This window comes from Lygodium microphyllum, unplaced genomic scaffold (genome assembly GCF_053477565.2).
Source record: "Lygodium microphyllum isolate KBCC unplaced genomic scaffold, Lygodium_microphyllum_v1.1.10 scaffold_536, whole genome shotgun sequence".
In the NCBI taxonomy this organism is placed as follows: domain Eukaryota; kingdom Viridiplantae; phylum Streptophyta; class Polypodiopsida; order Schizaeales; family Lygodiaceae; genus Lygodium; species Lygodium microphyllum.
Genome location: NW_028229982.1, coordinates 19,968 through 37,233, shown reverse-complemented (window position 1 = coordinate 37,233; position 17,266 = coordinate 19,968). Strand labels below are relative to the sequence as shown.

The window sequence follows — 17,266 nt, the reverse complement described above, 5'->3', positions numbered from 1 at the left end:
AACCCTAACTGCCTCCTCCACTAACCCTATTCTGGTTAGTACACTAACCTTAGTTAGTTTTAACCTAACTAACCTAACTAAGAACACTAACCTTAGTTAGTTCAAACCTAACTAACCTAACTTAACTTAGTTGACTAACCCCAACCTAGTTAACTTACCTTAGTTGACTAACCTAACTTAGTTAGTTAACCTAGCCTAGTTGACTAACCTAAGCAACCTAGACTAACCTGACTTGACTTAGGTGGACTAACATGACTTACCCCACTAACCAGACTTAATTGACTTATGCCTAACTGACTTATTTGATTAATATGATTTAGGTGACTTAATTAATCACTACATTAATTTTTCCATTAAAAAAATTTCAGAAAAATTTCTAAAAATTCCTTTTGCCTTTTGTTAATTTTTGGGAATTTGTCTGTTGGCAATTGCCTATCCTAAAATTTCTAAAAATTAAATATTTCCTCATTTCACCCCCAAATTGCCAATACATGTAGAAAATTCATTTAAAAATTCTAAAAAATTCTTAAAAATTCTAAAAAATTCCCCTCACCTCCCTTGCTCATTTTCCATTTATTCAACCCTAAATAATCCCAACTTACCACAATAAAAAAATAACAAAAATAAACAATAAACATTAAAAAAAATTAAAAATAAAAAAACCCACAAAAAAGAAAAAAAACCAAATTAACACATCTGCTAAGGTGTTGTTATTGTTGTTTCATCAGTGATCTTTACTTTTCCTTTACTGGATTCCCTTCTTTTGGTGGACTCTTCTGTGCACATTCCTGCATTACATACACACCCCTTCCAGGTATTTATTTTATGTGCTTTATTTTTTATTTTTCCCCTTAATCACAAATTAATTGTTAAAATGAACCCTTTAATTCACCCACAATTTTCACGCGCATTCGCGCTAAAACACACATACTTTTTAAATTAAAATAAACCAGCCGTTCACTTAGCACGCGCTACGTGCGTTAAAGAGGCACTTTAAATTTTAAATTAAATAAACCAGCCGTCACATGAGCACGCGCTGGCAAAAAAGCGCTCCACATCACCTTATTTTGTAATCAATGAACTTGCATTTAGAGACCCAGTCGGGTATCGAAGTCCGAGAATCGAATAACTGCATCGCTTCACCTAATAATTGGTAATTTAATTTATAATAAGGAAACGCCGTTTTCTTGTTAAGGTTTATCACCTAATAAAAATTCACCCATTTTTAATAATTGATTAAAATCAACCCTTCATTAAATTAATTCCCCCCTCACTGCACTTAATTCCCCTTTTTAATGAAGCGTTTCGTGGGATGGGTATGCGCCGTCATTAGAGTTATTTTCCATGGTCCAGTCTTGGTTTATCACTGATTTAGTTTTGATATGTGTCGGATGTGGTATTGTTTTGGTTTGCTGTCTTAGTTACGGTTACGGGTACGGTATGCAGTTTTTTTCTTTTGTTGCCTGATACGGGGTTCAGGGTGTTTGTCTGATGCATCGCATGAAGCTTTCGGTCGCATTTGTCTCGAGGTCATGTTAAATTTTTTCTAGGATGTGGTTTGCTTGGGGTTAGTAGGTCGTGTCACGTTTTATTGGTAATTCTCTTATCCTTGGTTTTTTGTCTGTTGCTTTGCAGGCATTCTCTTTGATTGTCTGTGTTTGTGGTGTGTGTGTAACCATCTGAATGGTGCCTTCTCATGCTCCTCCCCCTATCCAGTACGTCCCACTAGTTAGTAGGGATTACTCGTCCCTACTTACTTTTGAGCCCCTCACGAAGGCGGGACTTGCTGCTTTTGTGGCCACTCCTTTTCCATTGCTTCCAGAGGATCCGTCCTTATGTGATGAGTTCCTGGCCTCTTACAGCAAGAAGACAGGAGTAGTCCAAGGCATGTCTATGACTTTGACATCTCGAGGCTTAGGGAAGGCTCTGTCTCTTCCCTTCAAAGGAGAACCTTTTGTGACCACTCGTCAGCTCTTCTCTAATGAAGAGATTCTGAAGCTGTTGTAGAAGCAGACAAGGGAAGTCCTTGATGTTAAGAAGGTGATAAACTCTTCAGGAGTTTCGTTTTCTATTATTACTGATCCCGTATGGAAGACGATGTGTCAGTTACTTCAGGACAGGTTCATGCCTGCCAAAACGCCATCCCACTATTTGTCCAAAGAGCTTTTCACAGCTTCCAGGATGGTGCTAAAAGGAGTTGCTCTTGATTGGAGCACTTACCTCCTTACTAAAATGGATCAGCTTTTTGTTAAAGTCACGAGGGGTAATGTTACCAATGTTACCGATGGATCATATTTGTCTGCCTTCTTGACCTATTCAGGTTTACAGAAGACTGTGCCTCCACCTCCTCCATCAGATCCAGTACCTCCTCCTCCACCTTCAGACGAGTCAGCACCCATTGACATTGAGGATGATGATTCTCCGCCTCCCCTGGTCATACAGCGCAAACGCTTGAAGAGGGTAGCAGATAAAGCCCCTGCTGTACTTCCCTCAGTGCCTATCCCTGCTACTTCTAGCAGTGAACTCCCTGGGTATCTCACTTGCAATAACCTGTTCAGAGCACATCGAGAAGGATCCTTGGAGATCTCAGTTCCTTCCCTGAACAGTCTCGTTTCAGGAGATGCCATTCCTTTCCTCTGCAAGGATATTCAAAGTTCCATTGAGTTGTCAGTGACAGCCTGTGTTCAACAGCTGTACGCATCTTTCTATGAAGAGCTCATGCAGTCCAAATACCAGTTGCATAAGGCAACATCTGAGTTAGCTTCTGCTAAGGATACCCTAGCAGATCTATTTAAGCAAATGGAACAGCAAACCCAACTGGTTGCCACTCAAAGCGATGAGATTTCTTCATTGAAGACCCAGTTATTCGAGGCTCAGTCACAGGTTACTAACCTTTCAGCAGAGAAGGAGAGGATGTCCAGCGAAGCGAAGGAATTCCAAGCTATCTTAGATGACAAGCTTTCAGCTTTACAGACTGCTAATGACACAGTGGCCAACCAAGCCTCCCAAATCCAGCAGTTGCAAGATCAGCTTGCAAAGTCCCGCTCTGTTCCTCCAAGCCCTCCTGTTCCATTGATTCCTTCTCTTTCACAGCAGGACTTGGCTGTTTCCTGTGGAAAGATTGCAATCCAGAATGGACTTGTTATGGTCTACCTTTGAGCAGTTTCAGGAATATGTCTTACCCGACCATTCTTTCTTTGTCCACTACCACTTACAGAAGTTGGTCTTCTATATGAAGCTTTCCACGATGGATTTACATTTTCCAGAGGATGGCTGGAGTGGGGCTTGGTCTGCTGAGTTGTTGACAGAGGTAGTCAGAATGGTCTTTGAAGATTCTGTCACGCCAGATACCATGTTGATGTCATACATGTATCTCCGAGGAGATTTGTTAATCCCAGATGAGGTAGATATGGCATGGTATGTGGGGGATGTGGTCTTACAGGCTGTTTTATATGTCAATCATTTGGAGTTGCGCATAGTTGATATGTTCTAGAGTTATTCCTCCAAAGTAGTTGATTATCAGGATAATTCGTGGCATCCCATGATTGATTCGGTGGTCCTCAATCAAAGACAAAACACAGCTTCTACCTTTGCCCAGAGTACTAAACAACTGAGGATGGATCTCTTAACCTATCTTTCCAAACATAATCCATTTGATGCTACCTTCTTTGATACCTATCATAGACGATCTCTTTTAGGACCTTCTGTTCCTACCCTCCTCTATTATCAACAAATGGCTCACCGCTATGCTATATATATTTCCCTTTGTCAATCTAATTCCACTATTTTACCACTTCTTTTCCAACCTTCATCTTTCCCTCAAATTCCTATTTTCACTTACTGTTCCTTTATTGAGGATAGGGTATTTTCCCCTTCTCCACCCTGTTCTTCACCCCTCATAAATGTACCCTCCACATTTCCTATTTATCAATTAACACCTTTCCTTAGTGATTCCTTACAAATTTCTGCCACTCCTTCTTTAACCTTTTCTTCCTTTTATGATTTTTCCTATCCTTCCCTTCATCCACTTTCCCTTATTCCATTACCCTCTCCTAACACTTCCATATCTCAACCACCTCAGTTAGTTAGTGACTGTGACGGTTTTGATAATCAGATTTCCAGAAGAAGGGGATGGAGTTCGGATGACTGCCTTACAGGACCGCAGATTAATTGGCCATTAATTCCAGGAGAATGGACAGCTTCCAGTCAAGCTTATCAAAACTATGTTCATTTTGCCCAACAATATTCACAGTCTGCAGATCCCTCAGTGAGATTAACTGCTCACTTTGCTTGGTACCTGGCGTATATTCATGGGCACTCTCATACTGATTCAAAGCCTATTCCAAAGTTGTGCATGAATGTCAATGTTAGCATTGATTCCCAACAGCTGGACATACTGTATTTTCATGCCCTTTGTTTGCCTAGCAGATACCTCGTCCTGTTGGAAAGGATGTGCTGTCTCCAATTTTTTCAAAATCCTCCTAAAAACTTTGTAGATGAATCCTTATCTATGGATCGATTCCGACAACATCAATCTTTTAAGAGGGATCATCTTCATTGATACCTTTCCAATGTATGGTGGAAGCTTTCTAATGAACAACTCTCTTATTTGAAGAAGTCATTCAGATGGTTGTGTTGTGTATTAGTGTTTGTGTTGTGAGTTCATTTATGTCAAACGAACGTGGTGGTTTCCTTTTGGATTTCATGTACGAGCTATGTTTTGGAGATTTGTAGAGATGGGGTCGTGGTTGGAGAGTTGAAGCAGATGCAGATGACGAAGAAGCAAACTCTTATATCCTTTACAAATTTGTGGTGATTTTTAGTTTGATAAGAGGTGTTAATGTATAAAGAGTTTTCCTTTCTTTGTATTTTTATATCAGAAACAGGTTATAAGATGGGGTCATGGTGGATGGATTCTTTTTGAAAAGATATTGAAGATCAAAGTTGAGCTTTTCAATGAACTTGTATTCCCTTTTTCCTGGGTCGCGAGGACGCTTCCTTATTAAGTGTGGGGATATGTTGAGTGTTGAAATGACTTGTTTTTTGGCTGATTTTTGTTGTTTTTGGAGAGCTGAATGGTTGATTTTATGGGATGATTGATTGATTTGTAAGTGGTTTGAGAGTGTTTTAGATGATAATGATTGTGTTTTGGAAGTTCATGATGTTTGTTGATGATTCTGTGATGTTCTGATAGGTTCTGAATGGTTCTGTATATCTTCTGTTTTGGTCTGTTTTGTTCTGATTGTCTTCTGTAAGGAGGGATGAAGTATTCATTGATGAAGAATGAGATATTGTGAAAGTTTATTGAATGGTTTGTGAGAGTTTGGAATGATTTGAGAGTGAGTTATGTGGTTTTGATGATCTTTTGTAACCTTCTGTAGGTCTTCTGTAGAGCTTCTGCTTCTGTTCTGTCTCTGTTCTGTTCTGTTCTGTACTGTAGCTGTTCTGGTACTGTTCTGTAGGCTTCTGTAAGTGTTCTGTGGAATGTATGTGTGACTTTGGGAAAGTTTTCTAGCCTTGGAAAGAGGTGAATACAAGTGCAAAAGAGCTGAAAGAAGTGGAAGAAGTAGCTGTTAAAGACTCAAGAGAATATTAGAGTGAAGTGACAGTAGTGAGCTATGAAAGGACACTGTAGTGGCTCTGGTGACTCTTCATATCAGACATACCTCTTGGGAGGGGTATCCACGACCTAAGAGTGATTATTGAGAGTAATTTTTGAGAGATTGTAGTGAGGATATGATGTATTATTGATAGAGTGAGAGAGAGAGAGTCAGAGATAGTCAATTCTACTCAACCAGAGTGATTGTATATGAGAGATTGAGAGAGAAGACTATGAAGATATTGAAGATGAATACTATGTGATGTTTTTCCATTCAAAGATGGTGTACTTCTTTGCTTTCTTTGTTCTATTGATGGATTTTGTGAAGATGTTGAAGAATATGGTTGATTTTATTAAAAACCGTGGGAGATTTACATGATGCTGCATGAAGATTTGTTGTGCCTGGTGTTCTTTTCTTCATTGTGATCATATGAAACATGATAAACAAGCTTGTTGATGTTACAAGATAAATTTTCTTGCAAGAGAATTCCCTTTTCCTTGGTGTTCCTCTCGGGGCTCCACAGAGAACAGTGGAAGCCCCATTATTGAGAAGCTCGACAAGAAAAACTACCCTTCATGGAAGTTTCCTATCACAAACTTCCTTATTGGAAAAGGCCTCTACGAGTTTGTTTTAGGTGAAGAAAAGGAGCCGGAGGTGAGTGATCCTCCAACTGCAGAAGAGACAAAGGCATGGAAGGAATGGAATGCAAAAGAAAAGAAGGTTATGTATTGGTTGTCTGCAGTAATTGACAATAATATGCTGGGACATATTAGAAATGCAGAGAATTCATATGCAGCTTGGACCATACTTGAAAGTATGTTTTTCGTAAATACAAAGGCACGAAAGATTTAACTCAAGCAAGAGTTGAATACATTGAAGAAAGGGAAGATGTCTATCAATGAGTATGCACTGAAGGTAAGGAGCATTGCAGATGCATTGGCAGTGATTGATGCAATGCTCGATGATGATGATTTGGTGTTGTCTACCTTGGGTGGACTTAACAATGAGAAGGCTTGGAAGTCTTTTGTAACTTTCGTATATGTCAGAAAGCCATTTTCAGATTTGGATGAGTTGGTCTCTCTTATGATCACTGAAGAGATCAACATGCAAAGTGAGACATGTAAAAGAAGTGCTGAACAGGTTCAAGCTTTCTACTCCAGTTCACGAAGGGGATGTGGCAGGTTCTCTTCAAGAGATCAGGGTACAGGACGTGGTAGTGACAACCAGCAAAATAGATTGAATCAACAATTTGGAGATATACAGGTTTCAGGAGGTCGTGGTAACTTTAGAGGCAGGGGGAGCTTTAGAGGAAGAGGTGGATGGCACAACAGAGGTTCTAACAACTCTAGTATTGTATGTCACTACTATGGAAAAATAGGTCATATTGCAGCCCAATGTTATGCTAAGAAAGATGATATTCATAGTGGTAAGTTGTAGCAAGGAAACTATGCATTGTCTTCACGACAGAATGAAGATAAAAATGAACATCTATTTGTTATGCAGCATATGCTGAATGCTGTTATAGGAAAGGAAACACATGATGATGCTTGGTATGTTGATTTAGGTACATCCAATCATATGACCAGCCATGTAGAATGATTTGGAGAGATGCAAAATTTACAAAATGCAGGTTATGTGTAGACGGGTGATGATTCATGCCACCCAATTTCACACATTGGAAAAGTTTCCTTGTCCTTGCATGATGGTAAGACAAAGATTGTTTCAGATGTATTACATGTGCCATCTATTACAAAGAACTTGGTGTCAGTCGGTCAAATAGTAGAGCAAGGGCTGCAAGTCAAATTCAATGCAAAGGGCTGCTTTATAGAAGACTTCAATGACAAGTGCAGGTTGGTAGCAAAGGGAAGTAGAGTTGGACGTATGTTTACTCTGGATGCTGGAATTCCTACTATGAATGCTGCTATGTATGCTAAAGGAAAAGGTGTTGTTGCAGATATTGAAATTTGGCACAAACGCATTGGACATGCAAATGTAAAAAGGTTGAAATTAGTGCAGTCCAAAGGGTTGCCTACATTTAGAGTTGCAGAATTTTATCAGGTATGTGAAGCATGTCAGTTTGGTAAGCAGGCAAGACAACCCTTTTCACATGACAGAGATGTAAGCAAAAATATCCTTGATGTTGTGCATACAAACATTTGGGGGCCTACACAAAATGTATCTCTTGGAGACAGTTTATACTTTATCACATTCATTGATGATTGTTCTAAAAAGCTATGGGTATATTTTATGAAGGAAAAGAGTGAAGTGTTTGAGCACTTTAGAACTTTCAAGGCTGTAGTTGAAAGAGAAATAGTCTTGAAAGTAAAGTGTTTGAGGTCAGATGGAGGGGGAGAGTACCTCTCGAATGAGTTTAGTGATTTTTTGAGGTCTCATGGGATAAAGAGACAATTCACATGTAGATATACCCCACAGCAAAATGGTGTTGCAGAAAGGAAAAATAGGTATATTGCAGAAGTTGCACGTGCCTTGATGGCTGAAAAGAATATGCCTAAGCATTTTTTGTCTGAGACTATTCATACTGCTATTTATATTATGAATAGAACTCCCATAGCTGCAGTTCATGGTATGACCCCTGAAGAATGTTTTATAGGTAAGAAGCCTGATGTCTCACACTTGAAAGTGTTTGGATGCATTGCGTATGTTCATGTGCCAGATGAGCTACGGAAGAAGCTTGATCCAAAGGCATAAAAATGTGTTTTTATCGGATACACTTTAGAGCAGAAAGGGTATCACTGTTATAACTCTATCACATGTAAGTTCAAAGTGAGCAGGGATGTCATCTTTGATGAAATGAGCAGTTGGTATGCATCTAGTGGTGATGCATTGGATGATGATGATGATCATGACACTCATGTGCAAGCTGAAAAGCAAGAGTCACGGACTCTTAGTGGACCAAAGACATCATCTGGTAGTCCTTGGTCTGAGAGACTAAGGAGTACTTGTACATCTTCAGGTGCATCTAGTAGCACTACAGGTAAAGAAAAAGGAAAGAATAAAGTGTCAGATGGCATTGATGCAGTTCTTGATGGAGACTCTAGTGGCTCAGAGAGCTTGGATGATGAGCTTGGTATTCCTTTTTCCAGGACACCAGGTGTACAGAGAGCTCATAGTAATGTAAAGGCTCCATTGAGTGATCCGGTGGTACGCAGATCTAGCAAGGTTAGGTACCCTATTAAAAGATTTGGTTTTGAAGGTTATGCGGCTCACCATTATGCTTATATAGTGAAATTAGTTGAGGATGTTGAGCCCACATGTTTTGAGGAGGCTGTTGATCATGCTCATTGGGATGGAGCAATGGATGAGGAGATGGTTGCATTAGAGGCCAATAAGACTTGGAATCTAGTATCATTGTCGAAGGACAAGAAAGCTATTGATGTAAGTGGGTCTATAAGATTAAGCACAATGCAGATGGTTCTATTAGTAGGTACAAAGCTAGGCTGGTTGCAAAAGGCTATGCCCAGACATATGGCTTAGATTATGAAGAAACCTTTAGTCCAGTTGCTAGGATGGCAACTGTCAAATGTGTGATTGCTTTGGCAGCACCAAAGGTTGGAGGTTGCAGCAAATCTCAGATGTGATGATTGTATATGGCTGTCCCAAAGACAGTATGGCTTGGATATGTTGTCCAAGTATGGTATGACAGCATGAAAACCACTTTTAGTCCCGTTGGAGCAGAATGTAAAGTTGAGTGCTAATGTTGGGGATGAGATAGAAGACCCTACTATGTTCAGGAGGATAGTGGGGAGTTTGATCTATATGACCATTATAAGGCCAGACTTGAGCTACGTTGTCGGTCTTGTGAGTCAGTTTATGCAAGTACCTAGAAAACCACATTTGGATGCAGTCAGACGCATATTGAGATATGTGAAGTCCACATTACATTATGAACTTTTCTATGAGGCAGGTACAGATGTACAGGTGTATGGATACACATATGAAGATTGGGCTGGTAGTATGTCTGATAGAAGATCTACTAGTGGATACATGTTCTCTCTTGGTAGTGCAACAGTTACATGGAGCAACAAAAAGCAATCTACAGTTGCTTTGTCGAGTACAGAGGCTGAGTATAGAGGTGCTGCTATTACAACATGTAAGGTAGTATGGCTACAAAAGTTATTGGCTGATTTAGATGTGCAGGTGAAAGGTCGAGTTGTCATTTATTGTGACAACATAGGTAGTATACAGTTGGCTAGGAATCCTATGTTCCATGCCAGGACAAAACATATTGAGGTACACTACCACTTTGTGAGAGAGAAGGTACTAGCAAGTGAGATTGACTTGGTGTATGTCAGTACACAGGATCAGATAGCTGACATCTTCACGAAGGCATTGGGTACAGAGAAGCTTCAAAAGTTTCAAAGCTTACTTGGAGTTGTAGAGATGCAGTTGAGCTTGAGGGGGAGTGTTGAGATGACAAGCTCAACACATGCAGACATTGATGATGGACCGCCTGGTTAGATGGGTCCATACATCTGCACTTGGCAGTGGTTATTATGACTCTCACATGGCCACTGACTCATTACTTATTATATTCAGGTTGTTACACCTATTTACATCTGGCATAGTTATAGCTCCAGTCGACTAGTGTAGTCGGTTATGCATTGTTTGACTTAGTAGGCCACTTTCCTTTATGGTGTATCTTATCTATACTTTGTGTACATTGAAAAGAGTGTGTAAGAAGAAGAAGAAACTAGCAAGAAAACGTTTTTGGCCTCCATCTCTCTTCTTGTCTCTTGAGTGAGCTTCTCCTTGTGCATTTTGTGTGTGTTCGGCGCAGCATCTTAAGCAAGTCCCCCCACCACGCGATTCTTGACAGTGCATACGTATATTTGGTGGCATACAAAAAATATATCTCTTGGTGGTAGCAAATATTTTGTCACATTTATTGATGATTTCTTAAGGAAGCTTTGGTTATATTTCATGAAGGAAAAGAGTGATGTATTTGAGTACGTTAAAACTTTCAAGGCTGATGTTGAAACAGAAATAGGCTTGAAAGTTAAGTGCTTGAGGTTAGATGTAGGGGGAGAACACCTCTCTAATGAGTTTAGAGATTTCTTGAGGTCTCATGGGATAAATAGATAGTTTATTTGCAAGTATACTCTTCCATAACAAAATGGGGTTGCAGAAAGAAAGAATAGACATATTCTAGAAGTTACACATGCATTGATGGCTGAAAAAAATATGCCAAAATATTTTTTATCTCAAGCTATTCATATTTCTATCTATACTATGAATGGAACTCCTACAGGTGCAATTCATGGGATGATCCCCCAAGAATTCTTTGGAGGCAAGAAGCTCGATATGTCACACTTGAAACTATTTGGTTGTATTACATATGTTAATGTGCCAGATGGGTTGCAAAAGAAGCTTGATTCAAACATTGAAAAATATTATGTTATTGGATAATCTTTAGAGTAGAAAGGGTATATTTGTTATAATCCTATCATAGGTGAGTTTAGAGTGAGTAGAGATATTTTTTTTAATGAGATGAGTACTTGATATGCATCTAGTGGTGATTCATTGGATGATGATGATGATGAGCATGATAGTTATGTGCAAAAGGAAAAAAAGAAGCATAGAGTTTTGGGTGGACTAAAAACACCATTTGGTACTACATCTACAATTAGTCCTTGGTCTGGGAGACTAATGGTAGTCCCATATCTTCAAGTGCATCTAGTAGTGTTGAAAATGAAGACAAAGGAAAGAAAAAAGTGTTAGATAGCAATGATGCATTTGTTAATAGTTTGGGATTTTATGGAGATTCCAGTGTTCAGAGAGTTTGGATGATGAACTTGGTATTCCTTCACTCACAGGATACCATGTGTACAAAGAGCACATGGTAATGTAAAGGCTTCACTAAGTAATCCAATGGTACTACATAGGTCTTATACACGGCCAAATACCTTGTTAAAAGATTTGGTTTTGAAGGTTATGCAACTCACCATTATGTTTATATGGTAAAGATGGTTGAGGATATTGAGCCCACTTGTTTTAAGGATATTGTTGGTCATGCTCATTGGGATGCGGTAATGGATGAGGAGATAGCTGCATCAGAAGCCAATAAGACTTGGTATCTAGTATCATTGCTCAAGGGCAAGAAATCTATTCTCAGTAAGTGTATTTACAAATTCAAGCATAATGTAGATGGTTTTTTAATTAGGTATAAGGATACGTTGGTTGCAAAAGGCTATGCTCAAACATATGGCATAGATTATGAAAAGACATTCAGTCTAGTTGCTAGAATGGCAACCATTAGATATATGATTGGCAGTAGCCAAAGTTTCAAGTTTGCAGCAAATGGATATTAAGGATGTCTTCTTGCATAATGATTGTAAGAAAAGGTGTATATGGAGTAGCCCACAAGTTATGAGGATTTTGAGTATCCCAAATATGTGTGCACGTTAAAGAAGGCATTCTATGGGCAAAAGCAAGCACCTAGAGCATGGTCTCACAAGATTAGATAGATCTCATCAACATTGGATTTTATGTTTTTTATGCTTACCACTCACTTTATGTAAGAAAGGAAGATACATTCTTAGTTATCATAGCCATCTATGTGGATGACTTGATTATTATCGGTGATAGTGATAGTGGGATTTCTAAGTTAAGGATCTATTGAGGAAGAAATTTAAGATAAAGAATTTGGGTGAGGTGAGGTATTTTCTTTCTATTGAGGTGATTAGATATGATTATGGTATATGGCTATCCCAAAGATAGTATGGATTAGATATGTTGTCCGTGCATGGTATGACATTATGTAAGCCTATTTCAATGCCATTGGAACAAAATGTAAAGCTCAATATTGATATTAGGAATGAGATAGAATACCCTACTATGTTTAGGAGGATAGTAGCAAATTTGATTTACATGACTATCATAAGGTCAAATACTTAAGTTATGTTGTTGGCCTTGTTAGTAAGTTTATGTAGATACCCAGAAAATCTCATTTGGATGCAATTAGATGTATATTGAGGTATGTGAAGTCCACTTTGCATTATGGACTTCTTTATGAGAGGTAGGTAAAGATATACATGTGTTTGGATACAAAGATGCAAATTGGGCTGGGCAACATATTTGAAAGAAGACCTACTAATGGATTCATGTTTTTCCTTGGTAGTACAATAGTTGTGTTGAGTAGCAAAAAGTAACCTATAGCTGCTTTATCAAGTACAGAGGTTGAGTATAGAGGTGTTGCTATGGTAATATGTGAGGTGGTATGATTGCAAAATTTATTGGGTGATTTGGATGTGTAGGGAGATGTTCCAATTATCATTCATTGCGACAACATGAGTAGCATACAACTAGCTAGCAAGCTAGTGTTTCATGATAGGACTAAATACATTGAGGTACATTACCACTTTGTAAGAGAGAATGTACTTGCAGGAGAGATTAAATTACAAGATCAAATATTTGACATTTTCACAAAGAAATTAGGTACAAAGAAGCTTCAAAAATTTTGAAGCTCACTTGGAGTTGCAAAGATATAGTTGAGCTTGAGGGGGAGTGTTGAGATGGCAAGCTCAACACGGGTCGATATTGATGATGGACTGCTTATTTAGATGGATCCGCATATCTACACTTAGCACATGAGTGGTTATTATGATCCTCATATGGCCATTAACTTATTACTTATTATACTTAGCTTGTTGCATCTACCTACATCTAGCATAGTTATAACACTAGTTGATTAGTATAGTTAGTTATGCACTATTTGACTTAGTAGATAGTTTTTTCAATGATGTATCTTATCTATACTTTGTGTACATTGTAATGTGTGAAAAAGAAGAAGACAAACCAACGAAAAAACGTTTTTATTATCCCTCACTCTTCTTGTGTTCTTGAGTGAGCTTCCTCTTATGTAAATGTTGTGTGTTTGGAGTAGCAGCCCAAGTAAGTCCCCCCACCACAAGATTTGTTACATCCCTTGCTATCCACTTAGGAGATCTACTAAATTTAGTCTATGTATTCAAGGATCACTTGCTGCAAATGCTTCAAATGGATTAGCTTGTACTACTAGAACCAAAGTAGTGGCCCTAATTGCATTTTCGCATTAGAGGAGAAAATTTAGAAGGTGTAGTAGAAGCAAGTTCCATCAGGAGCATTGTTTGATCCTATCATTCCAATCATCTCCCTAAAGTTTTAGAATCAAGCTATAAATAATGTTCTACTAGATAGTGGGCCCGGATTCAACATCATCACTATGGCCACCCAAACTAGGAGCTAGCTCTCTTCTTGGTCCAAATCGCTAACCAATAGAGTGCAACCACTTGGTATCATCCGATCATTTCTCATGGAGGTAGTTATTGTGCCATAATTTCTTGATTTCCTTATTAGTACTTAACATGGAGTATGTAGGTGAAGATTATTGTCTACTATTTTAATAGCCCTTGTTTTGGCAAGGCCCAATTGGAATTGTGACCAGCTAACAATTTGCTAAGATCACAATAAAATCCAAATTTTCTTAAACAAAATTCTACTTGTGTCAATGGTAGTCTATAAACCAATATTCGTAGAAATAGTCAACATGGTGGATGGCTTGGATGATGATGAGAAAGCTATATTCTTAGAAGCTAATGCCCATTCAAAACCATTTTGTCAAGTAGATGTTTTGCAAATCAGTTAGCAGTACTTAGATTTGCATTCACTACTTTCCCTACCTAGCTAGAAGTAGGAGTTGGTCCCAACAAAGGACCAAAATCTCAATGATACAGAAATCCAAAATGCAAACTCCAAAGCAAAAGTAAATCAAGCTACAATTATAGTCAAATAATTTTTTTAAGATGTGCTCATAGGAGAAAGAGTTTGAAGAACAAATGCAAAAGATCGCAAGGATCACGGAGGATACCTTCACTATAGTCTACCTCAGCCCGGAAGAAACAAAGCCAATGAAGATTAGTGCTCACCTATATTGACTTTTGAGACGATCTTGTCAACCTCCTAATAGAATTCAAAGGTATCTTTGCCTAGGATTACTCTGAAATGAAAGGATTGGATCTATAGCTTATTAACACCAAATTTTCCTCAAACCAGATATTGTGCTAGTTTTCATGTAGAGGTATCACATGAATCTACATATGGCAAAGTTAGTCAAAGAAGAACTGCATCGACTCCTTTGAGTCGGCTTCATTGCTCCAATGGATCAAAAAAAGTGGATTTCACCCATTATTATTGTTTCCAAGAAAAATAAGAAGTTAAGGATCTATGTAGGTTATAGAAAGCTGAATGCTACCACTATTCCAGATTTGTTCCCTATCCCTTAACTTAATACCAGTCTACATGAGGTTGTTGCTCATGAGATGCATTTCTTTGGTTGCAACTAGGTATGCTTTCTCTAAAGAATCAATCCTTTTTTTTTTCCATAATCATGAGATGGGGTATATTTGTATGTACAATAATGTGGTCTGGTCTAAAGGTTTCCCCCACAATGGGATATATAAGAGATTCTTTGGCTACAAGACAAACTTCATGTGTGTATTCCTAGATGACTTCAGTGTCTTTGGTACATTCCTACTTCACTTGCATCATCTTTGTCTCTATTTCATGCGGAAGTTATCCTAAACCCCATAAAATGTGTCTTCATTATGAAATGTGGTGTTCTTTTAGGTCACATTATTTTCGGTGATGGCATTGCTATGGATCCCAACAAGATAATTTCCATTATTATGCAGGCCCCAATACCCAATTTTCAATGTATAATGCTATAGTTTTTGGGGCAAGATCATTGGCATGGATGGCATTTACACCTCCTAGTCCACGTGGCTATCCCTCTCAATTAGGTAGTCCACATCTCAAAAGGAGCTTTCATGTGGAATGAGGTGATGAAGTTAGCATTTTGATGTCTCCAAGTGCTCCTATCTGGTCCTATTAGATTGGACAAAACTTTTCCATGTGATTATGGATGCCTTAAATATTGGAATAGTAATGAAACAATACAATACAAATGGTTGGTTTTGGCCTATTTTCTATGCCAGCAGATAGCTTTTAGCTATGGAAAAAAATCATCCTATAATAGATAGGAAATGCCTTAGAAGGATCTATTCTGTAATTTTTTTTAAACTTTATCTACTTGGTCATTTATTTGTTGTAACGTGTCCCCCTTGTCCACCTATGGGACACGTCTTAGCAGCCCATCCAGAAGAGAGTCTAGAAAGCGCCGCTCGGCACTGACAAGGAATGTCACGGGGTTTGCGATCAAGGTCTTCCTGAGTCTGCCACGAACCGGAAGCAACTGGCCATTCCCACTTAGGACCGACTTGAGTTAGGGTTTTTCTAATAGTCAAGTTTCTAGGAAGTAGCTAGTGTTGAGCCCCACACGAACCACTTTGCGTAGAAACATCAGGGTTGAAGCGGATTTATACTGCACTTGGTTCAAGGAGAATGGGAAATGAGAGGGATGTGAAGCTCAACTTCTCTACTCGTAAGGCATAGTCCCATTCTGTTCCCCTAAAACAGCATAAATCGGGACTCTAGCTCTATAGATTCTAGGCCATTATTACCTCGCTATCAATTCCTTTGAGAAAAGTTCCCGGCCAACCAAGACCACCCTTCCATAGGACGGACTCAAAGTCACATCCACCACACTTTCCTCTAGTTGCTTAGTTATCTAATTACCTAACACATTTAGTTTGACAAGCAAAAATAGCTTCCTTAATTAACCAATTAACCACTGGTTCCTTTACTTAACTTAGGCACTGACATAGAAAAACAATATCAAGCAAGTTCCTTTTTCAACATTTGATCTTTATTTAATAGTCTTTGGAATACATCAAATAAGCTGCCCGAAGGCTATTCCAGCAATCCTTAGGGATCGCTATTCCAAGTTCCGCCCATTGACTAGTATGCAGGCCTCGAGATCCCATCTCGAGTCACGTTGGCCTCTTGTGCAGGATCCGGATGCAAGGAATTTATGGCCAGAGCCTCCCCTAGCACCCAAGCGTCCTCCTGCTCCAAGTAGCACCCACGGAGAGACCTCTCACTGGGGATTCGTGTAATATTTCCACACAATAAAAGTTAGTTGGTTAGTTCAAAAGTTAGTTAGTTAATTAATAAGTTAGTAAGATTACTAACTAAAGACTAACTAAGGTAAAAACTAACTAACATTAATTATTAATATTTTTTATTTAATTTAAAATATTTTATTTAGAAAAATCAAGAGTCGTAAATTCGATATTTTTTTCGAATTGGCAAGGACCGTGGCCATCCTTCACGTAAGTTACAACGTGAACGAAACTTATGAGTTATATTAATCACTAGGATAATGTGTATAGTTTGGATGGTCTAAAAATATTAGACCTTTGGACAAGACTAGAATATTTTAGATATTTTAGAGATTATCTTAATTTTTTAAAAAAAGATATGGAGATTTCTAGAACTAGATGTCATTTAAAAGAAAAAAACAAGTGATGTGTTAGTTAGTTTGAAGATTTTATAAAAAGAAAAATAAAGAAAAGCGAATGGCGAAATCGCGCGCGCCGCGATCGCAGTTTACAGGCAGTAGACAGCACTTCGAACAGAGAAAAGAAGAAAGAGTGAACTGAGAGCTTTCTAACCAAGTGTCTTGGAGTTTTACCCCCCTTTCGGAGCCAATGGAACCATCAGATTTATGATCTGAGCATCAGATCACTGATCTTTCCAAGATCCCCCTC

The 17,266-nt window shown here is 38.6% G+C and overlaps 1 non-coding gene across 1 annotated transcript; it reads left to right on the top strand.

Annotated features, from left to right (window-relative positions):
• Window positions 1-4,897: 4,897 nt before the first annotated feature.
• Window positions 4,898-4,965, top strand: LOC148008026 (small nucleolar RNA SNORD36). The gene has a single exon (XR_015690287.1). It is a non-coding gene; the product is annotated as a small nucleolar RNA SNORD36 (small nucleolar RNA).
• The last annotated feature ends 12,301 nt before the right edge of the window (window positions 4,966-17,266 follow it).